This window comes from Haemaphysalis longicornis, unplaced genomic scaffold (genome assembly GCF_048455015.1).
Source record: "Haemaphysalis longicornis isolate Haplotype H1 unplaced genomic scaffold, Haemaphysalis longicornis Haplotype H1 scaffold_1, whole genome shotgun sequence".
NCBI classification, from domain to species: domain Eukaryota; kingdom Metazoa; phylum Arthropoda; class Arachnida; order Ixodida; family Ixodidae; genus Haemaphysalis; species Haemaphysalis longicornis.
In genome coordinates, this window is record NW_027526203.1 from 166,870,247 (window position 1) to 166,896,138 (window position 25,892).

Genomic DNA, 25,892 nt, shown 5'->3' on the forward strand with positions numbered 1-25,892 from the left:
GCGTTTTTTTTCCGGAGCTCGGAATTTTCCCGATGCAACGTCGACAATGTGGGAGTTGTGCTGCCTCCAAACATAAATGCAGCTGGCATGGTTGACTGTTCTTGTGGAGGAGTGAGACCTGCATCATTTGCTACGGTGTTGGGTGGGAGCTGTTTCAGAATGGCTACGGATGGACCTGGAGTAGCGTTTGTGTCGCTTGCTAGATTGTTGGCAGACAGGTGTGGTGGAGAGGCGGCTACTGTCTCATGATGACACCCAAACTCACCAGTGCTGTCTGCGTCATTGGCTGGAGGAACAAATGGCAGGGGCACACGCACGGATGTACACTCACACCTGCACTCGGCAGCACTGTCCGCATCACTTTCTAGATTGTTTGTAGGCGGTAGAGGAAATGAGAAATCTCCCAATGCGTGAGCAAGCCTGGACTCAGGATCGCTGGTACTGATGCTTGCTGCCTTGTTGGTGGGCAAACTTGACAGCAAGTGGGCTTCTGGAGGATCACCTCTCGCGAATTCAGCAGTGTCATGAGGAAGAGCATCTGGCTGTAAAACGGCTGCTGAAATATGAGCACTCAACTGAACACCGTGCTCAAAACTCGTTATGTCGCAAGGATCCGTAGGCAGCTGTGGAATGTCTCCAGATGTGCAAACACGCTTGGTGTTAGACGAATTCGCAGGTTTCATGGCAGAAGTGCGCTTCTTCGGGGACTTCCGGTGTTTTGGAGCAGCTGGAAACAATTAAACATACAAACATTACTACAATAACATGCTTGCCTATGCATTCTCACTCAGCAAACAGTTCCAATACTTATTTTCGCTTTGCAGACTAAAAATTACAAGCAAAATGTTATCACGCACTTTCTTGAATGGTCTGCACCACACAAAGCATATTACTATTCCTTATAGATGTTCTGAGTAAACAAAAATAAGAGCGAAATGCCGCAGAGCAATTGAGGCAATGCATTTAGATGAGTTTGTCTTTTCTCTGAATGACCCAAACTAGATTCACAAATTCACAGGAAAATTAAATTTGTGTCCATTTTACGGCTTTATATAAAGAGTTCAGATATGTTCTTACCACGATAGGGAAAGAGAGTTGGGACAGCATCCGGCCTCAGCTTTTTCAGTCCATCTTGTCGGTGCTGCTCAAAACTTGAATCTTCAAAATGTGCCTAGAACAAAAAAAGTCAATCTAAACAATAATTGAAAACCACATAATGCATTTGAATTACTCGCTCGAGAGGCAGAATGATCGCTTTCGCGCGTTTTTTATCTTTTGGAATGGAAATTGATTATGCCCTCTAATTGCAGTACGGGAATTTTTATGGGGCGGCTCGCCACAGAAATCTTTGCAGACTTTAGTGACCCCTCATACGCCGTTTGGCAGTGTTGCATGAAAGAATCAATCATATATTCCACCCCCGCACGGAATATCAGCACAAGCAACGCAGGGAACAATTGCCCGTCTACGGTAGGGGGGATTTCACAACACCTACGAGGCGAGTCTACGGTAGAGGGGGAGATTTCACAAAGCCTACGGGGGCGCCAGCCAATTTTTTCGGCGACCCGATGAATATCCAGCCCACGGCAGCTTCAAAATCGATTGCCGAACTCTGAATTGCAGCGCATTCGAAGATTTGGCAGTCGCTCAGTGACCGCTTTCGTCGCTTGGTCTCGACCAATTTTTGTCGCAGTGACGAGAATCGCGTTTTTTTTTTTTTTTTTGTAGCAAGCGTGAACGGTCCGGGCCTTCCGATTCCGGGGATGTTTTATAACCAGGCTTAGTTTTGAACATTCACGTTTCATGCATGCGTAATCCGGCATAATCGAACCACGCAAAGCATCCACTTGCGCACACGCTGCATTCGCACGCTAAATTGCCGCTCGGCTACGCGCAGCCGTCGCTGGAAGCCATCAAAACAGCCATGGCCTCCGCTACCGGCGCGCAACGGCGCTGCGGCGACGGAGGAGACGTTGAGGACACGACGGCGCTCGGTGAAAGCGTTGCAGGTGCATAGCACTTACATAATAGAATATAGCTGCAAGTACGCGTGCGAAAAACATGAAGCGAGGTGCAATACTCACAGCGCAAACACGAGAAGCAGCAGTGGGCTCCCAGCGGTCCCTTTTCACTTGTACAAGCCAGCGCTTTCTTCGGTTCGGGCTGGCCGGGAAGCGGAACATCCGTGTGCCTTTTCTGCAATGATTCGTACATTGCGGAACGCAACAGCCGGGCATTTTTGGTGCTCACACAACTCCCCACACGTTCACCGAGCTGGCATGGTTACGAAAAGCTTCCCGTGGTCAACAAAAGTCACCGCGAGTCACGGGCGGCAAAGACGCAGCCTTACGCACACGGCGGCAGTGAGCCGACTGGGGAACAACATGGCGCCGTATCGGCCCCGTTGCTATGGCAACGTGTGCTGGCAACGCTGCCCGACGGCGGGAGGCGGCACGAGCTGTGTCAAAGAGTGGCACCACCCTAAACGACGAAGGCGCGGCTTATGTAGGCTCCCTAATACTTTTAACCATTCAACACTTCTGTAATACTTGCAGCTTTTAATACCCTTCTTGTATGATGCTGCAACCTACGCAACGCAAACGCTAGCTGTGTCCTTGATGTATTTATTCTCCTTGTACCCTCGTAGGCATTCATGAGTGCGTGAGCGCACGTCTGTGCGTGTGCCTCAACGCATTCATTCGTGTATTCATACCACGGTCTTGTCGTCAGGTTACTGACGTTCACGCATCGTTTCAGCAGACGCTTTGCTTTTGGTCTGCTGTCACGCGTGGTCAAACGAGGCTCGCTCACGGCAGCCTATCTAGTCAATCACCTCGCCCTCCACCATGACTGCTTCCGCGATCTTGCTTGTCGGTGAGCCCGGGTCCAGATAAAGGTGCCCGTTTGGAGGCACCCCCCAAACCAAAGCGCAAAAGCAAACAGCTTACGCCTCCTGGCGCCGGCTTATAAATACGCACGTGCGAAGCCGTATATAGTATAAGGGGACGACGCGACGCGCGCGAAAGAGCGGATGTGCGGCGTTTTCTGGAAGCGCGACAGCCGCTGCGCACCTGGTTTACGGGACGTCGGCCCATACATCCACGGGGCCGAGGTGGATGCCAGTTGCGTACACCACTGCCCGATGCCACGTGCGTCTTAGACTTCCCCTTATAAGCTCGCAACCGCATCACCGATTTCTCAACTAAGTGTCTGCACCTTGTTCGGGGCACCACGGCTTTGTGTATGTTTCCAGGTCGGAAACAACGAGCGTTGACGCACGTTCATTGCTGCCTTTGAGGCGAAGCAGGCCCGAAGACTCGGGAGAGCCTGCACAGCGCAGTCAGATGCAGTGCCCAAAAATATCACGCGCAATTTTCGGCTGCAAGTCGCATTTACAGCTCGAGCCGGCCCGACCAGACGCAGTAGCAGACATTCAGGGAGAGAAAGAGTGCTAGTGAGATCGTTATACATTTTGTGCGAGAAGCTCAGTAGTTTCCCCCTGTGTAACGCAGTAGACCTTGTTTGCCCCCTAACACAGTGGTCCGGAGCGTGTACTTTGGCTCTTCCATTAATTGGCTATCGGAGCGTGTACCGTGGCTATTCCATTCCAACTGCTGCCCGGACTTTATCTGCATCTCATGAATCGCCGATGCAGTGCGGCAGAGCTTGCTAGAATGCCCGGTGCACAAACCATTGAGATACGCGCTATTGAACGTGCAAAACTCTTTTCTAGATGTCTTTCATAAGTTGCAGCGTCTGTTCGCAGCCAGGATGCTGGCTCACGATGGGCTACGACTTACTGTATGTTGGAAACAAACGAAAAAAGGAAAACTGAAATGACTTTAGGCAGGAGTTTCTGCCTTCATGCGGAAGTTTAGAGCAGTGACTTCATTTTAGTTACCAAGCAAAACATTAGAAAGTTAATCAAGTTTTGATGTTCCAGTTGGAGATACAGTTAAACTTGAATGTAACGAAGTTTTTCAATTCCCCATTGCTAACCCCATTAAAGCCCATGTGTTTGCGACCTCTATGTAACAAAACATGGCGGCAGTTAACCTTGATGTAACGAAATCTGCAAGCTCATCAGTCATTGTTTTTGACACTTTTACTCAAAAATCGGCCGGAGAAACGAAGTAGTCGCGCGTCTCCACTCTGTCGTATCGGTTCGTCGATGATCAGTTCTACTGTCAGAAAACGAAAAGCTGTGCCCTTTGAAGACAAACGCACAAGTTTAAATGCCGTCTCCGCCGTCGAGAAAGAAGAATGTCGTCGCCTCGTATTGGCCCCGAGGGCATACCGTGGCGCCACCTACGAATGACGTCACTTGTTGGACGCCGGGTCGGGTTGTCGTCTGCTACAACCCATTTCCTGTGCGTATGCGGCCGCGCGCGCGTGCGCGCGCGCGCGCGCGCGCGCGTGTGTGTGTGTGTGTGTGTGTGTGTGTGTGTGTGTGTGTGTGTGTGTGTGTGTGCGTGCGTGTGCGTGTGCGTGTGCGTGCGTGTGTGTGTGTGTGTGTGTGTGTGTGCGTGTGTGTGTGTGTGCGTGCGTGCGTGCGTGCGTGTGCGTGTGCGTGTGCGTGTGCGTGTGCGTGCGCGTGTGCGTGCGTGCGTGCGTTCGTGCGTGCGTGCGTGCGCGCGCGCGTGTGTCTCTGGCCACCGCCCCCCCCCCCCCGCGCTCCTTGTGAATTTGGTGCAGATTACCCAAAAAAGTTGTGTGCAACCCGAATAATCCGGGCGAGCAATCAGCGACTCGCTTTTTCAGCAATCAGCGACTCGAAAATACGCAGTCAGCTAACGCCAAGGACGATGCAACTGATGCCGAGAAAAGTACACTGTAAATTCATTATGAAATACTTGTGACCGGACATGTACGAGAGAGAGAGAGAGAGAATAAACATCTTTAATTTCGAGCTTAAAGGTGCAGGATGGTGAGGGCACCGGTGGGGGGCGTCCGCTAGTCCGGGATGCCCTGGTCCTTGCTGGCTGCTCGTGCCCTCTCTAACAGCATGCGCTGGGTCGAGAGGTCCGAGCTGGACAGCCGGTCCACCCACTGCTCGTACGTAGGACGGGGATTGGGTGTGAGGGATGGGGATTGTTGGCACTCCCAGACCAGATGGTACAGGGTGCCTGGCTGGGGGCAAAAGTGGCAGGTACTATAATACTGGGTGGGGTAGATATGGTGGAGGAGGGTACAGTGCGGGTAGGAGTTGGTCTGTAGCCGGCGGAGTGTGGTCGCTGCGGCTCTGGAAAGGTGGGAGTTGGGTGGAGGGAAGCGTTGACGCTCGTGTCTGAAGTGAGCGAGATTGTCCGCGTAGCCATTCAGTGTGTGGGGGGCCTTCTCCGTGTCTTGGCACTCTTCGGAAATGGCCCGGAGGGTGTGTACTCGGGCAGCGGCGTGTGCCGCCTCATTTCCGTCGAGAGACTCGTGTCCAGGGGCCCAAACGATATGGATGTCGGGAAGTTTCGGGATCGCATTAAGGATCTTGAGGGCGAAGGGTGATATGTGGCCGAGCTGGTAGTTGCGGCATGCTACTTGCATGCTACCGTCTTTCTTGTATGTGTAACTTTGTATCCGCGTCTGTTTAAGCGATCGATGATCAAGATACCTGCCACGGCCTCGGCCGATGCTTGCACGCAGGCACATATCCTTCGGCCGCTCGCCGCACCGCGTCTGAACGGGCCGGCGGTGCCGGGACCGACCTTCGGGACGGTCGGCGTAGATCGCGGCAGATATTTGAGCATCGCTTTGAAAACCACAGCTGATGACACTACTTAGCACAATTTTTCACCACTCTAACATCCACATTCACCGCTGTCGAATTACGTTTCCACAACTAGCGTGATTTAAAAAGCGGCGAGATGTTGCTGCCGCGACCTGGTCGGTTCAAGCTGCTCCGTCGGCCGTGCGGGCAGGCACGGCGGTGTGTGCGCGGAGCGTTTCTGCGAGCAGTAAACGCTTCATGATTTCTTGCTTTATACATTTGTTGCAATCAAGGGAAATCTAGAAACTTAGCTTGGCAATCATCGTAGTCTACATTGTTGATCGGGGAAACGAGGCGCAGCTTACGCTTCGGTCGCATACGTACGCCACCACGATCAAGTTGTTTGCGGAGAATGTACCACAGTTGATACGGTTATAAAATCCCCGTGACGTCAAACTGCGCTTGACGCACTGAGAATTAACTTCAAACGACGGAAATTAACACGAAAATACTTTTAGAACGCGCGTCCTAAGCTGAGTGTCACGCGCTGCAAGCCAACTGTGCAGCAAGGTAGGAGCGGGGATCCTACAAGTGACGTCAAAACGATCGCAGCGCCAGCCTCTCCAGTGGTGGGCCTCGCGGCCAATAGTATCCCAGCTAGCACCCTCTCAACAATGTTGAGTGCGGTACAGAGCATCAAGTTCGCAAAAAGGCACTCTTTCAGCATAAGTGTGGTTGTTGAAACGCGTTAAGGCGCGGGAAAGTGTCAAAAGGCCTAAGTGATAGTTAAGTTGTTTGTTACTGCGGGGGTAAGTTACCTTGCTTCTTTGGAGCCCCGTGTAGCGCCTAAGCTAGTGCGAAAGCAACAGGCGCAACTCACGCAGTTTTAGCTGTGAAATGGGTTCATAAAGGGTGAGTTCACCTTCACTGATGTCTGGCATTTCGGCTTCGTTTATGCTGCATTCGCGCGAAAGTTTACTCGAAACCTGCATGTAACAAAAAACTGCATGTAACGAAAAATTGCGTACTTTTGTCAACTTCGTTACATCCAGTTTTGACTGTATACCCCTGCCACACGGCAAATTTAATGTCATTCGTTCAAACTAACATTTGGTTCCTGCCACACGAGAAAATGGAATGATATTCGATCAAAAAGAGGGGCCTATTGAGTTTGCGGAACCCATTCGACTGCGTTCTGCCAGCAAATGTATTATCTCGACACAAGAGTCTCGGTGGGAAGGGCCACCCAAAACAGATTACTAAAGCATCAGTAGCATTACAATATATTTACATGCGAATAATTTTTAGTCATTTTTTTTTTTCATATGAAACAAGCCGAATAAATTTGCAAAAGAGAAAGGTGCTAGTCTCGCTACCAGGCCAGCCTCATCCGGTGTTGTGAGCGCCAGCGGCCATGTTTGTTTATATGCTCCATGCTGGTGTGACGGCAGTGTTTAATCGGGTTCAATAAGTTGCTGCAACTATGCTTAAAAAAGGGCATTCGAAAGTGCAGTAAAGGTGTTTAAGCTCTTTTCGCTCAGTTTTGGCAAACATTGAAGCGCTTAATATTTTCTCTACGCAAGTTTTTACCCATCGCAACTGCCATCGACATAAATGACATAATTTTAGCCATGTAGGAGCGCGTCGAGAAAACAGCATTAAGTCGAACGAATGACATTCGATGGGAATGGCATTAAATTTGCCGTGTGGCTTGGGTAATAGACTTGTTGCCTTGGTTTCCTTTGATTTGTGTATGACCCTTCTAAACTAATATGCTCCAACATGACATGCGCACAGGAGCGTTCTTGGCCGCGACGTTTTTGCGTGCGTCTGAGCTATTCTACGGTATCAGGATCCGGCGCAGCCTCCGAAAAGACGAACGAAAGACCGATGGGTCTCGTTGTGTACGGCACTGCCGCATGCCGGCCTGCTACAGTTAAGAGCGTGGTTAAGATTACTGAAGCGCCTGCCAAACGTGCCTCCCTTCCTGCCCCTCTCGTACCGACGCGACAATGGGGGGGAGGGGGGGGGGGGGACAATGCCAAAGAAAGGCCAGTGTTCGGCCACCCACAATCGTTTGGGAAGGGCCGTGTGCGTGCGCCTCGGGATTCGTGGGCAGAAAGCCCGGCTTCAGTTAGGAACAAAGCCGGGTTCTCGAATCTGTGAAGCCGCGGTCACGGAGGAGCTCGGACCCTCAACGGAGAGGAGAAGCAAGCGAGGGAGCTGTACTCGGGCAGAGAAACCAGGTAGCTGCCCGAGAGCGACCGTCCTGAAGACGAAGGGCCTCGGGGACGTTTCCAGGAGTTCGCTTGGGTCTAGTAATAAACACCCATTTCTTTTTCCTCACTGGTCCGCAGTCTAGCACTTCCACGACATTCCGCTTTTGAAAGAGGCAGAAAGTGCATGCGTAAAATTGAGCGCTGCGCTTTATTAGACTCTTTCCTGTACGTGCTGGCACGTCCACTTTCAGAAATATTTTTACTGGGAGTTTATATCGCACGCGATTTTCACTTGGTACAGAGGAACACATGAACTCATGGACATTATTGTTATACAACACCACTCAGGAAATAATGAGCGCGAATACTTCGAAATGAGCCCTGTATTTAGTGCCTGGATTGAAGCCCTTTTGAAGTTGCACGCGGCGGGCTCCGCCGTCTTATCGTGTAGGTGCTGTTGAGTGGCCTAAGGCGGCGCTCTATTTCGAGAGCGCCTGCGCAAAGGGAATAACAGGCTCCCCTCTTGCCCTTCGCTCTCGCGCCAAGAACTTCGCGAACCCTGTCGGCCGACCGGCCAGGGCCCTCCTCGTGATTCTTCCTGGTAACTCTTAGTTGCGTGCATCTGGGCGACTGCTGCGAGTCTCGTCCACGCTGCGCTGTCTGAAGACGCTTTCCCGCCCCTGTCCATACGCGGCAAAGAAGTAAAAGCCCCGCCCTGTACGCAGAGAAATAATCTAGCACGGTGATTGCCGTTTTCATTTCTTGCTCCGCCTTCCTTTTTGGCACGATCGATACTCTCCCCTAATTCTTATAACGATACTATCCGCTATTTTTTTTATCTTCCCACACATTTATACAAAACCAATTTTAAGACAAGATATGGCTCTAGCGATGTCATTGCCAGATGTTTGTAAGCTGTCAATTTCAGAAGTATTCCAAGAGGTATACAGATTCTATCGTGTAAGTTCATTCTGGGAACTCTGGTCATCTGTGGCAGCCTCGCCTGCCCGTGCAGCTTTCAGCAACACAGCGCTGTTCGTGCAAGCTTTATATTGTCGAACTGCTCGCCGATTACACGAACGCCGCGTACCGGCGCAAAGGGAGCGTTTTTTTGTTGTTGTTGTTGTTACGCGTACGTTACACAGTGCCCTCGGACAGTACGTATGTACACTCGTCCGACACCAGCACAAGAGGCGACGAAGGCTCTTCATTACGCGCTCAGGGCCTCAACCATCGCGCTATGCATTGGAGAAAGATGAAATGAAATACGTGAGTTTCCCAACGGTCTGCATGCTGAAGGCGTCACTATATGGTCAGCCCCGGTGTACTGGGAGGCTATTGATGGTCGTCTAGCTCCCATCGAAGTCATGAACTCCTGCACGAAATGGCGCAGGGTCGCCTTCGCTCCTGACAAATCGGAACTCCTCTTGGTTTAACCTGGTTACCCTGGCAGCTCTCCGCCCCGCCAGTCATCATTTCTCTCGACGGGCACACCATTAAAGGAGCCATGAAGAGAAAATGCAAGTTGGTTTTATTCGAAAGATTTCGTGTTTTATAGTGCCCCCAGCGCTTGTCCGGATACAAACGGTGCTTTATTCACTGAGAAATTAAACAATTTAGGTTAAAATTTTGATTTTCCCGCTCAATCGTGCGTTTTCGTGGTCCCAAGTGACATCACGGGAACCGACCGCTCTGCAGCCTAGAGTACCTTCATTCACGCATCCGCCGTACAGGGTAGAGACACGTAACGCTGGCGCCGCCATGTTCGGTTGCTCGCTCGCCGCCGAAGCAAGTCATTGTGTCAAAACCGCGCTAAAATTATCGCCGCAACGCGGTTTACTGAAGAAGTTTGAATCATATTATATATGCGTTGCTATGTCTCGTGGGAAACGAAAAGAATAACGCGTTGAGCCCGTTGGCCCAATTGCGGCGGCACGGGACCGTTCAAAGGTTGTCTCCACCCTGTACAGCGGTGTTGGTTTGTTCCCGCGTTTCTTTACGTTCCGTAACCTAGATGGCGCCACCATACCGTGGCAAGCGTTTGGTTTGTTTTTGCCCGCATTTAAACCTGGCTTGTTTTTGTTCTGGGAGAAAATATTCGTTCCCTGAAACAGTGCTCGCTCGACAAATGGGGTCACGTAAGACACCGTAACTTGCGTCAATCGGCCAGTGTCGTCTGAGACAACCCCAAGCCCCGTAGTGCTGTGCAGCTAAACCAAAGCATGCTGTGCGCAGTACGAACAGCAGAACGCATCAGTACTTCTATGTTTACATGTGCTTTCGTAAGTTCCACTGTTTGTCCCATCATTCTTATTGCTTTGTAAAGAATGTGCCCTAAATTTAAGCGCAAATCGCTCGTTCGTCTAGTTGGTAAGCTCTACCTAATTTGCGTCTGCTTCTGCCAGCCTCCGCCAATCGCAGAGCTTAGCCCATGTGACATCACAGGTTCTGTTGCGGGAAATGAGCTGGTGGGTCGCATGACCATTCCCGTTTTTCCTAATTATGTAGCTTATTTGAGCGAAGTTTACGTTAAAAGTGGTGTCAGTATGATTCTAACGAGACAATCTTTTGAATGAACCAAACTTGTGTTTTCTCTTCATGGCTCCTTTAAGCCTTGTCCCTGCAACAAAATCCTGATAATGTTCTTCCAGATTGATAGGAATAACACGACTCTCATTGCCCGCCTCAAGACCGTCAATCAAGTCACGTGCATATTGCGTAGAGTTACCCTCAAAGCCAGAAGCATCGGTGAGCCTGACGCTCTTCGGCTTGAGGCATTTGTGTTCTCTAGAGGGACGTGCGTACTCCACTCCTTGCGCCCCACTCACTCCTCCCCCTAGTCGGTAAACTTGACGCCTTCCATTGGAAGGCCTGTACAAGGAGGCTCTGGGGCCTCCAATTGACACCCCCAACACCAGGCCTCTCCAGACGAGCGTTCAGAACCTCGTTGGCTAATCTATGAAGGTCGGCTCTCCCACCAGCGAGTACGACTCTCGGCAACCTCCGCCGGTCGAATCCTTCTACACCATCTCGGTCTTCGAGCCCCGCTGCAGCGTCCGCCATCGGACACGGTTTCCATCCTCCAAAACTACCCCAACCTTATCGCAGTCCCTTCCATTCCCATGAATATGCACGCCGTCCCCAACGAGGGCTGACGTGAAGCTGAGGCTGAAGCTCTTGCCCGCAAGTACGAGCGATCTCCCTCTTGTCGCAATCACGGGCGCCGCTCGGGTGAGCCAGCGTTCCCAGTTGCGCTCGCTACCCAAAAGACTAACGCCCCTTCGTCCAACGGCAACGTTGGTTGGAACGCTCAGCTTTGTCGTGAGGTAATCGTTCACTGTCGTTGAGGTTGCAGGAGCGTTTTGGTGACAGGATGGTCGCCATCAGGGAGGCCAAGAAAGCTTCGCTTTAAATCCAAATTGATTCGCCCGTGTCGGAATGATGCAAACGCGAGGGACCCGTGTTGGACTCCGACCACGGGAAGTGTTTTTCTTTTTTATCTCGGGGCGCTCGATGTGCCTTCGCTTATCACCATGGCCGTTTTGTAAAACCCATTGTGTAAAGTTGGCTTTCCTGCACTGCGTTTTCGTAGCGGGATGGCCGCCATAAATGAGGCATAGGAAACTTCATTTCAAAACACGGGACTATTGACACCGTCCAGACTAAAAACGCACAAGACGCTTAAGAAGTGGTTATAGCCCTGACAACAACGCAAACTGGCCCTACGACCACGCACTAAGACAGACAATACTACCCCAACGAACGCATTTACCCCACAGCACAGCGTGGCGTGTGGGTGGGTGTCCCCGTTCACTCCGTCCCACACCTAATCCTTCCGGTACACCTGAGCTTCAGGAGCGCGCCCTTGCCGCACAGCAGCAATTGGTAGAGAGGGTGGTCGCTGCAGCAAGGACGAAGTCCTGGAATAAGGAACCAACCCAGAGCAAAATCCTTCAAATTGTTCAGTGATACATCACTTAAGATGTTTATTATCTTTCTCGCTCTATCTTGAGGATGCCTGTACAACCTCGACGCGAAGTCTTTATTGTCGTGAGTCAGTTCCTTCTGGGTGGCGTGGTATTGCATCTCCGTGGCCTTTCTTCGACAGGCTGGGTGCCTCGGAGCAGACAAGATTTGGTCTAATGGAGCACTGGAAGTTGCTACTATAGGCGCGGCGTACTAGCCTCCGTCAGCGCCTTGTGACAAACGTACGGGAAAATACGATCAATGGAACTGCACTCTTGTACAGCTTCCAAGTGGCTCGCTCACGGCACTTGAGCCGGGACATTTACCGTCGAGCTGTACGGAACTAAGCGCCGAGGGGCCAGCGCACGTATAAATGCGTCTCGACGGAAGGAGAGCGCCTGGCTGACCAAGCGATGCGCATCGCAGCCCGCGAAGGGCGGCGGCAGACGGGTCGCGTGACCGGCGTCGCGTGACTCTTCCACCGCTAGAGACACGCCGACGAACGGGCTTTCGCTTTCGCGCAGCAGTGCGAAGAGGGGCTGCTCTCCTGCGGCCTAAGGTAGTCACGGCCTTGTCTATTGGTCTAGGACTCCGTGGCGAAGCCATAGTCTTATTCAGTGAAACTCTCATCGGGGTACTGCAAATAACACCGACATAAGTAAAGCGCTCACGATTATGCCGGAAAAGAAGTACTGCGCTGTAGAATATGGAGTGGGCCCGTTTATGTCACGGACAGATGCAGGAAAACTGCTATGCAGGAATGGCTTTTGCGAAATGCTGGTTCGTGACGCTTCGTTTATCGTTACCGCGACATGACTGTGCGGGACGATTGCAGCCCATCATGTTTGATATTGCCTTTTTCGCTCTTCCGCTTGCTCACAAGATGGGCCGAGAAAGAAAAAAATAATGAATTAGTGGAGTTCTCAATAAATAAATAAATAAATAAATAAATAAATAAATAAATAAATGGGTAAATAATTATTAATTTAAAATATAATTAATTAGTTAATTACGTCGTCATTTGTTTATTTATTAATGGGGGCACCACGCCTATAAGCAGCCCTACTATTTATTAGCCCACAGCTGCAAGCTTCCGCAGCGGTCTACGTAAGTTAATCTGTAGAGCCTTATACAACGATCCGCCTCCAAGCCCGCTTCCCGACCGTTACACAAAGAATTGGAGCTTCTCAGTGTAACCGAATTAGCGCTCTCAGGGCGCGTACGAACTACTACCGGGAGTCTCCATTAGACTGACTTACGCTCGAGTGATCCTGCCCGTCTTAAGTAGTGTCTTATAACACAAGTGCGGGCGGCCGCCTTTCCTGCTGTATCTTCGAGCTGGTGCCAAAAAGGGCTTTTCGAACATTGGATATATAATGCTCTTCTGTCGTATGTACGACGTGTTTTGCAACGCACCAGATGTGTCCTCCACAACTTTCCCGTGTGTAAGCCGCCATTGGTAATGTGAATCTTCCGCCAATGTTAATGTTAATGTTTACAGGATTTCGTAATGCTCCGCACAAGTACACCAGGAGGGAGGACAGGTGCACTGCTGGGGAGAGGAAAAAGGATAGAAGTACGTTGCCAGCAGCGGAGGCACAGCGGCGACAGAAACTCTGAGTGCTGGCGGAGTTGAATGAAGTTACGAAATTATGGCAGAGCTAGCGACCGAATGCCAACCGCGCATAATTTCAGGTTCCCGTTGGCAACGCAATCGAGGGCCTCCGAGAAGTCAATCGTAGCGCCACATTCCTTAGCAGGCATGAAACTGGTCAAAAACTATCCGCGGAAATATTGGGCAGCAACTTTGCACGTATAACGCTGCGTTTGAAAATAAGTGCTCAATTGAGTTAGAGCATTTTTACTGTATTCGTGCTTTTAGCGTGTGAGGGTACACCGTCGCTTTAAAACGAAAGATAAACATAGTTCGTCTGGATATTGTACGACTAGTGCACGACCTGCTGACGGAACTCTTCCCGAAAACCCACGCGCTGTATTCTGCTTTAAAAAAATCAGAGCGGTGCGCCAAATCTTACACGGCGATTTTGGAGCAAACTTGTGCTCCGCTAAAGCTCAAAATAAATACAAGCGATGTAAAGCATCAACGATTTGACGTGCGCAGACTGGCGTCGGCGAATCGAATGCCGCGATGTCTGCCCTTTTCGGCGTGATTGTTTCTCGAAGCGTCGCATTACATCGAGTACACTGGAGATCAAAGAAGATGGTTCTAGTCTAGTCACGACAGGGCGAAACTCTCTCCCTATCAAATGAGATAACCCGTGCGGCATACAAAAGAAGGAAAGAATACACGCATTTCGCTTGGAACGCAGATAACACAGCCGGGCACGGCCGGACGGTAAAAACCAAACACATAAGTAAACAAACCAGAGGGTATATAGTTCGCGGCAATATATTGTCGCGGAGACCCCGTTCTGTTTGCTTTTTTCTATTTTGTAGCATCCCTCTTCGCTCGCCAAGCCCTGTTTTTTTTTTCTTAAAAAAGCGGCTTAGGTTTCGGCGCGGCCGCGGCGTTCCATACCCCCCGTGGCGTGTGCGCTGGTCGCTTTCGGGCTCCGGGTCCTCGGTGTGGTTCAGACGACCTTTCTGTCTTTTACACTGGTTACTTTAGTGTTTTGTCTGAACTACTTTCTCAACGTCAATAATTCTCCAAGCGTGCGTTTTCGAGTTCAAACCTTGTGTCTGTGTGTGAATGGTCCTTTTCACTTTGGCGGGAACGTGGCTGATTGGTGTTTACAAGCGTCTCCCAGATTGGCTGCAGAAAGTGGGGCTAGAATGCGCTTTTTAAATGCGGAGCATTTCTTAGGCTCGCGATGTCACTCGTCGATGTTGTCGGCGCCGTCCCCACGCTCCCTCCGCAGGTGCGCGTCTCTCCCCCGTACCCTCCTCGCTCTCTACAACAGCTCGCTCTCAACAACAGCTGCGGCGGTGCGGCAGAAGCGCGTCTGCGCGCGCATGCGTCGTAGCTGCCCCGTGCGCCTCTTTCCCACGATTGCCCATGAAACGAATATAAACCCTCTCCGCCGGGTTCACGGTAGCGGGGGCAGCGGACGGCCTGCAACCAAACACTGCCGCCCGTCGTCGTGCCCTCTCGCCGGGAGACCGCGAACCAGTCAGCCATGTCCCGTTACGTACTCCTGTTTACTTCAATGTTTTTCTCATTTGGTGTAATAAGTGTCCTACTTCAAATTTGTAATTGTTAAAGATCAGTAAATGCCACCAGTAAAGTAAACAATTTAACCTTAAACCTTCCTTCGACGTCTCGATTTCTTCACTGCGATCATCATGCTACCGTAGCGGTAGGTGTTGACCAAATTTCGCCGTTACAATATATATGCTTTTGAGGTACGTACACAGGCAGTCAGGCTGCTGGTTACGCTAGAAGTGTTGCTCTAGCCGAGGAATTCGCTGGCTACGTTTAGTGTAATATATTTTTTCGTGTGTCAAACTAAACATTCGCTGGTATATACGCGAGCTCAGACAAATTTCCAGGTCTGTGCGAGTTTAATGTTACACAGAATGCTGACTGTCACCTTCGGCCCTGCAGCACGCACGAAATGCATGCAACGGCGCCGCAGGCGTAGGTCACTCGTGCCGTCTTCGGAGTGTACTATTATTTGTATTTTTTTTTTTTTTGCGTGCGCTTTGCACAAGTTCTGTTGGTCTTCCGCGGAGGCCCCGCAAGGGCCGCAGCATTGGCACGCACGCTGTAGGCGCCTAGACGCTACTCCAGCTCTTTCATCGGAAAGGCTTTGGTTGCTCGGTGGCGGCTCCAAAGAAGAAATAAGGGAACGAAGAGAGGGACGGGGGTATAAACAGCTAAGGAGGAAAGAATTGAAAAGATACTTCTCATGGAGCAGTTTGACCGCCCTTCCTGCGGCCCCCGTTCCGGGTCAAGGCCGCTTTCAAGAGCGGCGATAAATCCGAAACCAGGCGCGCACACAGAGATCATCACCTCGTTGCCATAATATAGTGCGGGGAACCGAGGAATCTGGTTCGCTTCTCGGCTGGAGGCACGGGGCGGTCGGCGGCCGCAGCTGCTGTTGGCGCCTCGAAGTCGCGCACGCCCGCTCTCGGAGAGGCGGCTCTATGCGGCATTCTTCAGCACGAGCCACTCTTCTTGTCCAGACGCCCAACCGGGTTTTGCTCATTCCTCTTTAATCTTTTGCACCACAGTACGCCGTTCTTGACGCAATTCCGAAGTCACGTCTGACGCGCTTACAGGCGGACGAGGTGCTCGAATTCGTGCGAGCTCGTTGGACGCAGGGGCCTGGCCATTGTGTTTCGTTATGGCGCCAAGTTCGCCCGCCAAGAAAAGGGGGACGCGGCCGCAGTCGGCATATCGCGAAGTTCGGTTGCCCCGTTTCATAATCTCGGGAAACTGAGCTCGTAGGAGCTAACGGGAATGGTTTTACTTTTCTCTTATTCTTTTAGGAGTCATTTGGCGGACCGCGAAACAAAATAGAGTCGCTGTTATTTATTTTTTTTCCCTCTCTCCTGCGGGGCATCAATGGAAATGATGTACGATGGAGGGAGAGCACTCATGGGAGTAAAATGGATCGCGAGTTTTCATTGTACGCGTAGTGTGAAGGGTTTCGTGGCGCAGCAAGGCCGGCGTCGTCGGCGGCGTTGACCGTGGGCGAAAAATCCCGTGGCATCACAGTGCGGCGCTCATTGAAATCCCCGTGATCGTAATGCGCTATCCCAACAGATGGCGCGCGACTATGCGCGGAAAGTTCTCACCTCTCGCGGGTGCCGGGTCTGACTCAAGAGCATGACAAGCGAATGCCAATGCGGTGGGAAGGGGGCCCAATAATGCCATCGCGTTTTACGCTTGAAGGCAGAGCTTAGGCGTCCTCCAGTTTTTCATAATAGAAGAGGTGCACGATATGCACGCGGATGAATGGTTCTACAATGTGCGAATAAAGTTTTTTCATTAAATTTCCTTTCTTATTTGATTTTGCGTTTCTTGATTTTCTTTAATCCGTCTGGGCGGCTTACTACTTTTACTTTACGAGCTGGAGATTGCGTAGGTTTTGCCGACTAGCTGAACCACCGTTTCGCCTACCCGATCTTATTCTCGCTGTAGCACTGATAATCCCGAGCCACCCTCGTCCCCAGTAAAGCTCCATTCCACCTTGAAGATGAAGACGCCGTATTCACTTCGTGTCAGCATCACCTCGCCGTCTCCCCCTCTCTCTCTTTTCGGGCCAACCAACGATCCTTGCCCGTCCAAACGCGTGCCCAGAGCGTACGAAAAAAGCTTCAAGCGTGTTGCGGTTGTTTCATGCAGCATCTTTACGTTCATGGGTCAGCCGGCCGCCGCGTACAGCGGCCATTCCAGCCTTGTCTAGATTACACAAACAGTCACTTTGGGGTGGGCCCTGACGGCTTCCATGTTTTTTTTTTCGCTTGATGGCCTTGCCATGCCCTCAAGGAAGAGGGGAAGTTTTTGAGCAGTGCAAGAGTCACACCGAGCAATTCACTTACCGGCCAATCTTAATTTCGTGCGGTGGATCAGCGTATTCTGGAGGCATATGCTAACGGCCACTGCCTTAATTACTTGGGCTGCGCGACCTGTTCATAAACATCCGCGCCACAAAGTGACCAGTAGAGTGCCTTGGTGCGCGTTTACGGATCAAGTGGCGCTCAGCAATCCCTTGACGTTCCTCAGCTATTCTATCCTTCGTGGTTCTCAGGGCAGGCCGCGGTGGATCATTTGCTCACAGTCCAGGTGCGCGTCATCCACCGCACGCGTGTACCTTGCCCCTCTCTCTTACCGCAGCCGCACAGCACGGTCGCCTTCACCAAGGACACCCGGACAACATTCCGCCTAGCAATATACTGCTACCTAAATTCTGACATCAAAGAAAAAAAAAGTTCTTTTTTAAATCTACACAAGAATTTACGCTGCAAATAATCAGATACTGGTAGAGCAGTCTCTTGCTTTCAATTTTTGTAGTGTAGCATTTGACGATATGAGAGATCAGCAACAGGAAACACTTCATAATAATAATAATAATAATAATAATAATAATAATAATAATAATAATACCTTTGCTAAATGGTGCTCAGATAACAGATTAAATATTTATCCTGCGACAACAAAGGTCATGTCTTATACCCAAAAAACGAAGCCCCTTTTCTTTCGCTACAGTATTGATGATGGTTTTCTGTCTGGAGTCGACGAGATCAAAGACCTCGGACTGCTCTTCGGCAGCGCCTTAACTTTCTCGCCTCATGTCACTCAACTAACTCGGCGGGCGCTCCGCTCGCTTGGTGCTGTATGCAGGTTTTCACGAGACTTCCAGTCTCCTCATTCGTTCCTAAAACTTTTTATGGCACTTTGTATTCCTCAACTTGAATATTCCTCTGTCATTTGGAATGGAACCTGCATATCTAATTGTCAACGTGTAGAGCGTGTAGAGACCAAATTTTTATCAATATTTATGTATCGTTTTCCCTCTGAGCCTCTCCGGATAACTGCCTCTTTAAGTTACTGGCGAGCCCGCTCAGGCCTTCTTTTCTTATACAAACTGCTTCATGGTACAATTTCATGCCCAGAACTGCTTGCATCAATCAGTTTTCGTGTTCCGAAAAAAGCAACAAGGCTTAACCAACCTTTCCACACAGCTGCGCAACTTAGCAGATGTGCTCCTCTTGATAGACTGCTACGCCTATATAACACTCCGGGAAAATCGATATTTTTCGCCGTTCCCTTAGGGGGTTTTTGGCAGGGCTGTTAGCCGTGGCGCGCTAACTTCATTTCAACAGTACTCGTGTTCTTCAGTTATTTTCCTCATGTGTGCGTTGTTTTCATGGAGTTTGTTCTTATTTCTTCGTGTATTATTTTGATGCTCCGGGCGTAATTGTTACATGCACTAGCCGTGGCGCACTAACTTCATTTCAACAGTACTCGTGTTCTTCAGTTATTTTCCTCATGTGTGCGTTGTTTTCATGGAGTTTGTTCTTATTTCTCCGTGTATTATTTTGATGCTCCGGGCGTAATTGTTACATGCACTATGACACACTTCTGTAGTAAACTCTTCATACATATTTTTAAGGGGCCCAGGCAGGTCACAGTAACAAATGTTTCTTTTACTTGTCATTTTCTGTGAATAGTTATAAATATTTCCTTTGTTTTGTTTCATGCATTTTTGTGTAATTGATGCTTCATCCTACTGCTATGGTTCTTGTACGATGCGTTTTTGCAATGTACCATAATTTCCAGTCTCTGTTAGTCGTGCAATGTAGGTTGGATGCCATTTTTAATTTTATTCTCTGTAGTATTTCGAGTTTTTTATTGTTCTTCACTCAGCCACCTTTTTACTAGCTGTTTATGCGACAGCCGCTGGTGCATTTCAATGCGGCCTTTTCCCCCCCTCTCAGTGCGCCAGCACGAAGGCTTCGGCTGTTCCTGGACACTTTAATAAAGGTTGATTGATTGATTGATTGATTATTATACGCTTATCTTTCTTTAATGGCAGGCAATCTTAGCACGTTCTATATGAGTAGCAACATTTCCTTTTCAACGTAACTTTTTAAGGGTATTCGTGTGCGCGTAATTTTAGCACCCATGGTCACATGTGATGGCTTTGTTGCTATTCATTGCAGTAATTGTTAAAGTGAAGTTTTCTGTGGCTTACTGATGGCGGCGTTGCCCCAGAATGCACTGCAGGAAAGCCAACTTACATAATGGTTTTCCACAAAGGCATATCAAGCGCCCCGAGAAAAGAAAAGAAAAAAAAAGAAGCGCTTCCTGGGGTCCGGATCGAACTTTGGGCCCCTCGTATTATGAAGCCGACGTCTGTCCGATTGGGCCATTCCCATTTTTTTCCCCCCGGAAACAGAACATTTATTTACAAAAATATACATATATACATAATGCACTGGAACACTCGGGGAGGTGACCGACAACGGTACGCGTACATACTGCCGCCACAGGAACTCCAACCACCTTTAGGCGAGCCTTCACTTGAGTCGCAATGTACGCAACGCAGTGGGACTGCGGTGGCAGTGAAGAAGGAACAATCATTCTGAGGCACTGTATTATCAGAGTACATGAACAGAGAATTGTGGCAAAGTATCATGTTCCCATGAGGGTGTAAACTGTGGACAAGGATATACAACGCCTGTTCAGGATTGCGCCATTCCGATACGGTCGAAGGAGTTTCCATGTAGAACTTTGAATTTAATTCAGGTTGCTTGGGATGGGAGAAATGTTCGCGTTTTGACCATCATTCTCTTAAAGGAGTACTGACACGAGGAGGGGGGGGGGAGCGGGGGGAGGGGGGGGGGATGTGCGCTTTATGCGCTAACAGTTTATTTTTGCTTTGCCTATTAACAGCTCTTGGCTTCTTTAAAGAAAAACGCGAACTTGTCTTCCCTACGGGTCGAAACAATTGGCGATTATCCAGGCATGCACAACGCGCTACCGTTGCAATGATGACGCGTCTGGTTAGGCGAAAAGTCAGACAAGGGAAGAAATGTTTAGCGCAATTTCGTCGTTTTCGTTGTCTGGAAGCCAAGGATAGCGGAAATTATTCGTGTTTGGTCACCACGTGTATTGTAAAAAAAAAAAAAAAAATCCCGGGCCATCTTCACTAACGTGAAACGTGGGGAGGGGCGAAGCATGCAGTGTACAAGCGTATTCTTGGCGCCTTGGCGTCTTTGCCAACGGAGGTGAAACATTTGGGGGGTAGAGGTATACAGCATTGCTGCAAAAGTCTCTTGTCATTGAAGAACGAAGCTCTGTAGCGCGAGGCGTAAACGAGTGTCCCGGTGTTTTAGTCCCGTGACTACATGAGACAACGATTATGACGACGACAGGAGACGCCGACAGCCTCCGCCCCTAAGGGGCTTCGCCCCTAAAAAAATAACGCGTGCACGTCCTTTTTTCTTTTTTTTCTTTTTATTTACTAATACTTTCCAACTGCACCAATGTTACACTTTCGAGGTTCGGGAAATTTTTCAAAACTAACTATGAACAGCTGCCACACGTGGGCACTTTCATGGTGTGGGCTCACGCCGATGTGCCGTGCAGCGAGCTGGTGGCCTGCTTGCTCATGCATTATCGGATCAAGACCGGTGTCTGGGAAGGGCAACCGCTCGCAGTCTGCGTAGAGTGGTGTTTTTCTCGCGCAGCCTTGCAGCGCGAACAGCGGTAGCGGCTGAGAATGGAGTGTTTATACTCGTGTGATTGATCAGGGCGGAAATTTTGGCGGGTTATGGGGGTGTTGGTAAGTGGAAAAGCAAGGAGTCAAATGTCGCTGACTGCACTTTTCTTTTTCAACAGACCTTGACCGAATTCCTGTCCGTCGCAAACCGGTGATGTTGTTTTTTTTTGTTCGTTTCAACTCCGGTTCGGGTTCGGCGTGGTGAAAATGTCTGAGGTTGGGGTTAAGTTCCGACAAAAATATCGGTTCGGTTCTGATTTTCGGTTTGAATCCGGCTCGACATCCTGTTATTTGTTATACCTCTGATTACTAATTTTTATACTCCCGCTGTCGCTATTATTTAATTTTCACGGCTGTCCGTCATCACTGCTCGTTATACGATTTGCTTAACCTTTTCGGTTCTCGCGGGGTCAACTGACGCCGTCACATAAAAGTTCCTCTAGCGCATAGAGAACGAAACCAAAACTGCTAGTTTTTTTGGTGAATTGTTCTTCGATGGTACCTATTGCGATAGAAATCAGTGTTGTTTCATTTTAGCGGAGCTGCGCGCCAGAAAGTTAAAGAAGCTCCAGTGAAGATGAAATTGCCACATTGGGGCTGAAAACAATGGCGGTCCGAGTTTTATTCCCAATCATGCAAATCTGTCAATACGTGCATTACGAAGCTCATTTTTTGCTTGTAGGTTCATGTAGTCATAAAGTTTACGAAAATATGCGAAAGTGATGTCTCTGCTCAACATGAAATTTTTAAATGGCCAGATGTCCTAATGAATAACCTATTTAATAAATATGTTATTACTTGCACTTCTATCTCTATTTTTCGTTTGGGGGCTTATGGGACCCCAAAATTTAAGAAAACACACAGAAAACACTGCTTTGCTTGAAATAAAAAAAAATCAGGGCTGAAAGGGAGCCAATCTCACGTAGCCCACTCGCGAAACGACTTCATGAATTACGACCCTCTTTGGTACGTGCCTGCGGTTGATCGCCCCTTGAGTACCTATTTGTCGCTGGTTCTCAATCTATGAGCTATTACAGCTCTCCTGATCCACAGCAGGGCACAGTGGAAACCCTTGTACCGCTGGGTTTAAGGGGACCGCCTTTGTGTCTTAGCGTGGGCGGGCGCAGCGCCACTGCATGCAGGAACGCCGGTCGAGAGCGCCGGGCGTCCACGTGTCGCGCATCTCTGAGGAGAGCCGGGTGAAGTGTGCCGGTGTCCGGGACAGCGTGATCGAGAGCCGGATAAATGCCACTCCCCATTTCGAAAGTATTTGTCAGAAGACATAACTGGCATGCGTAAAACCAAATACGTGCTCGATGTCGAGCCCCCCACGTATGGATGCAATTTCCTCAATTACGAAACTTTAGAGACACCCTAGGCGTTACTCGGTAACTGAGAAAGGGCTGCCGATCTCTTTACCTGGTAATATTTCTCGAAGGAGAGATCCAGCCGCTACCCTGCCAGGGCAGAAGTTCCAAATGATCGTCCGTTACCTCTGCCATATTTCGAGCACACAAACTCCGAGGTTTACGACTCTCGCGCTTGCACACTTGCTTTAAGCTGTGCGTGATCATTTGTTATGCAAAAAAAAAAAAAAAAGCAGCCTCCGTTTTTTTCTTTTTGCGAACATTGCGAGTGTGTGGTTTTAATCATGCTTTGTCTGAGCCTGATTAAGCACCGAAATTGTCCTCACACCAGCTCATTCGGAATTCGCAGTGAGCTTGCCGCTGGGCTTATTGGGCTCGCGAGAGTTGAATGAGTTAACCGTGTTAAAAACAACAACAATTCGTAGTTTGGCTTGATAACTCGGATGCCGCACTTTGAATTAAAAGTTACCCGGAAGGCCCACCAGTCAGTAAATCATCCGCGCCTAATTTGAACTCTCACTGAGCATGTGCCCTCGTGCCCCACCACACACCTAAATTCTGCTCTAGTTTCGTGACTTAGAGCTAAAGGCGGTAGTGCGTTGCTACGGGGTGACTCCGCGATGGGCTCGATGCCGGCCGGTGGCGGTTGCTGTTCAGATGGAGGCGGGAAGCCAAAGCTTGCCCGTGTGTCAAGATTTTGGCGCACTTTGAAGATCCCCAGGTGATCAAAATTAATCTGAAGCCCTCCACTACAGCGAGCTTCATAACCAATAGCTGCGGCGTGTTAGACCCCCAAAGTAAAAAAAAAAAAAAAAAAACAGTAAGATTTCGTGATGGACGGACGTACAGATAAATCTTCGCTGGTGCCAGGCATACACCAGTCTGCGATAAACGCATAGTTGTCGTCATAATACCTGTCGCGGTAACGCAGCCTGCGTCTCCTTCGGTTTGTGATCTCGTCCTTTAGATTTCTGTGGTTGAAAGCACCGTCACCGTCGTCACAATCCACATTACAATCAAAATCAGCAACACTGACACTGAAAGGCATTGCGAGGTTTACGCGCGAAGGCACACCGCAGAGTACACCATCGTAATGCGATGTCGCAGCTCGTCAGGGGACGATCCCGGCCGCCTTCCGCCCAAAAAACTGAGCGAAGAACCACAGGTTACCCGTCGTCACGGTTCGAAACCCTCGAGCAGCTGTTGCCCCTCTTACCTTCAAACCCTGCTGAAGCTCGAGGCGGTGCGGGGCGGCCGAGGCGAGTCGTGCCCCCCGGCCGCCTCCGCAATGCCAGCCGCCCCGCATTGCACCTGGCCCCAGCGGTTCCACGCTCCAGAGATTCGCAGGAGAGCTGCGTGGCCGCGCCAGAGGTGTACAGCTCAACTTGCCTTCTAGTGATGGCTGCCTTCGGAGGCCTCTCACTTGCTCGCTTGTATATTTCTCGAGGAAGCAGCACAACGTTCGAAGACAGAACACCCCCATTCCTCCTCCATTTTGTTTCTTTTTGTGTGTGCCGTCTCGATTACGTCCGCATGGAGAGGAGATAAAAGCGACTGATTTCGCTTATCGATGGACTTCACTGTGCATTAAAGTAAAAAAAAAGCAAAGAAAAAAGGCTACAAGAAGAGTGCGCACTTGATCGTTTGCCAAAATAGCAAGTAACTTGCAGGAGGCAGACTGTGCGTTCGGAGGGGGGGGGGGGGGTGCAAGTCGTTGTATCACGCAGAGCGGTTACGTGCGAAGGGCCAAATGATTATGCGCCGTATAAAAGCCGAAACGATGTGTTTGACGGACACAGAGACGTTCTTATGCAAAGAAATTACGGCGCGCTTTGACGCGACTGGGAATCAAACTCTCAGCATCGGCGTAGGCGCTTTTGAGATTTTCGCACTTCACCACGCGACCCAAAGCGGGAGCGTTGAACGGAAATTGTTAACCTTGTATACGCGCGAAGATATAGTGGAGTTTAGAAGACTGAGAAAACAATGTCTCAAGTGAACTAATTATGACAAGTAGATGGAAATCTGCGTAATGATGGAGTCGCCTTAGTGGCCAATTATTATTTAATTTGTTTCGTGATAGTTTTGAAATAAAAAAGAAAACACGAAACACAGTCGCTTCTTGTAACCATACGCCTCCTGTAGAAGTCCATGTATTGAATTGTTTACTTGTCTACACGGTCAACTAACTAATCATGACAAGTAGATGAACCTCGGCGTAATTATGGAGTCGCATTAGTGGCCAATTGCAGAATGATTTTTTCCCGCGATGTGTTCATTGGCCTCCGAGCTACAGAGCATTCGCGAGAAAGTTCGCTGTGCCACAAAATTGTTGGTAGGGATACGCCGGACACGATTGAGGCATTAAAGATGGCGGCATACAACGTATCTGTATAAAAAAAAAGAACAATATAAGAAGAAACTTCATGCTTCTGTGAAGGAGCGGAATTGAGGGGGCGATTTCTGCTCAGCACGCAACCTGCGGCGAGATTTTCCCACGGTCGATGCGTCCACCTTCCGCCCTGCCTTCCGTTACGCGATACAGCCGCCGTTATAACGTCGTTCATGTGAGGGCCTAAGCGCCTGCGCAGATGCCACGAGTGATGTGCGCGGGGTATTTGAAGGGAAACCGTTGTTTGTACCTAAACATCCACAGGAAATGGCTTGCTACCCTGATAAAGCGCTAAATGCTTTCAAGCCTGAAATGTCTTTAGTCACAGCAAGCCCGTCTTATATTTGTTCAGGCGCGCGTATGGTCGTGGAAGACGTTAAAATAAAACTCACGGTGTTATTAAAATAAGCCACCTTTGTCCGATAATGCGACTCTGTAACGCTCGTAGCTTGGCGTCGTACGCGTAAAATCAGTGAAGTTGTTAAAAATGTTTGGAAACTCGTTTTTTTTTCTTGCTCTTTGTTTGATCCATGCTTAAAGCTGCTGTAACTCGCGTTGTAATGTATGTGTCTCAAAAATATAGATACCAGGCTTGTCAGCTAGGACGTCTCTCTATGACTGTTCTGAGTTTAATTCCTTTCTCTATCACAGGTTATCAGCAAGAGCGATATGGCAGCACTTCGGGGGGAGCGGGGTTGAGAGAAAAAATTGGCGCAGCTTGCCTTAGTGGTGCAAGGCTGGAGAAACAGCGAAGCTGGGGCTCGACCTAGCTTCTCCCTACACTGATAGGAGCAGCCGGACCCCAGCAGTGTAAACCCGTTTTGGACGGCACTGTAAAACAAATACCATTAAAGTATGTACAGCGATTTATTCGGTAGCAGTCGTCGTGATCCCTTTCGTCGTCGTCTTCCCACGGCCTAGCCGCGTAGGGCAAAATCCTCTTGTAGCGCGTCCTCGCCTCGGTAGACCTCATCTTCTTCGTCAGCTGGCATGATGGCTGCCTCCATGTGTGGACTGTGAAGGGATGGCTTGACAGATTCGTCGTCATCGTCT

The 25,892-nt window shown here is 49.7% G+C and overlaps 1 protein-coding gene across 3 annotated transcripts in view; it reads left to right on the forward strand.

Annotated features, from left to right (window-relative positions):
* The window catches only part of LOC144139027 (uncharacterized), a 281,828-nt gene that overhangs the window by 223,631 nt on the left and 32,305 nt on the right, over positions 1-25,892 (forward strand). The window lies entirely within an intron of this gene.